The sequence below is a fragment of the Orycteropus afer genome, unplaced genomic scaffold (assembly GCF_000298275.1).
Source record: "Orycteropus afer afer isolate SDZICR_OR568_19922 unplaced genomic scaffold, OryAfe1.0 scaffold00081, whole genome shotgun sequence".
Classification (NCBI taxonomy): Eukaryota; Metazoa; Chordata; class Mammalia; order Tubulidentata; family Orycteropodidae; genus Orycteropus; species Orycteropus afer.
In genome coordinates this window covers 736978-738694 of record NW_006921668.1, presented here as the reverse complement: position 1 = coordinate 738694, position 1717 = coordinate 736978, and positions in this window count along the sequence as shown.

The window sequence follows — 1717 nt, the reverse complement described above, 5'->3', positions numbered from 1 at the left end:
AAAAAAAAAAAAAAAAGAAAGAGAGAGATTTATTTGTTAGTTTCAAAAGTTTCTTGAACCCAGACTTCTCCACCACTATAAGAGTTTATTTATCACCGTCCTTTGGTACTCACCCTAAAATTGTACCTGGAGAGCACTATCCCAATTTTAGCTATCTTAAGATTTGCCTACTATGTTTTCCAGAGAGCACCTGCTTGCAGTTTTGGGATTCTTCTGTTTTCATGGCCATCAGAAACTCAGTCAGATACCCTCAGCTTCTCCACAGACAAAGTGATACCACACGGACCTATAGCTATTGGCAGTATGCCTCCACATTGTTGTTAGGTGTTGTTGAGTCAGTTTTGAGCCATAGTGACTCTATGTACAGCAGAATGCCCAGTCCTGCACCATCCTTACAATCATTGCTATGTTTGAGCCCATTGTTTCAGTCACTGTGTCAATCCGTCTTGTTGAGAGTCTTTCTCTTTTTCTCTGAACCTCTAGTTTAACTTTACCAGGCATGATGTCCTTTTCCAAGGATTGGTCCCTCCTGATAAAAGGTCCAAAGTGTATAAAATGAAGTCTTGCCATCTTTGCTTCTACGGAGTATTCTGTCTGTCCTTCTTCCAAGACAGATTTGTTTGTTCTTCTGGCAGTTCATGGTATATTTTATATTCTCCACCAAAACCATAATACAAATGTATCAATTCTTCTTTGGTCTTCCTCATTCACCATCCAGCTTTTGCATGTCTATAACTCAAAAACAAACTCACTGCCATTGAGTTGATTCTGACTCATAGTGACCCCTCCTTAGGTTTCCAAGGTGGCATCTCCATGGAAGTAGATTGCCCAGTCTTCCTTCCAAGGAGTGGCTGGTGGGTTTGAACCACTAGCCTTCTAGTTAGCAGTCAAATGCTTTAGGCACTATGTCATCAGAGCTCCTTGCATGTGTATAAGGCTATTGAAAATACTATGACTTAGGTCAGGCACACCTTAATCCTCAAAGTGACATCTTTGCTTTTCCATACTTTGAAGAGGTCTTTTGCAGCAGATTTGCCCAATGCTGTTTCCAGAGGCATTGATTATGTTGTTGTTGTTGTTATGTGCTCTCAAGTTGGACCGACTCATAGTGATCCCTCCTTGGGTTTCTGAGGCAGTATCACTATGGAAGTAGATTGCCCAACTTTCCTTCTGAGGAGTGGCTAGTGGGTTTGAACCATCAGCCTTCTGGTTAGCAGTCAAGTACCTTAGTCACTATGCTACCAGAGCTCCTTGGTATTGCTTATAGATCCAAGTAAAATGAAATCCTTGACAACTTCCATCTTTTCTTCCTTTATCCTGTTGTTGCTTATTGGTCCAGTTGTGAGGAATTTATGGCATAGTTTATTACTTTTGTTGTAGATGTTATTTACAAGTCTTTGATTTTACTCTCCCCATTGCTCAGTTTGTATGAGTGAATTCAGGGAGGTTCAAATATTATGCTATCACTGTTCTCAGAATCCTGCTCAAAGAAAAACAAAACAAACAAATAGAAAAACAGCCAGTTGCTGTTGAGTAGATTCTGTGGCCCTGTTTGTGTCAGAGCAGAACTATGCTCCATAGGGTTTTCAGTGGCTGATTTTTCAGAACTAGTTCTCCAGGTCTTTCTTCCAAACACCTGTGGGTGGACTCGAGCTTCCAAATTTTGCTTAGCAGCAATGCGCATTAACCATTTGCACTACCCAGAAATTATTTGTTT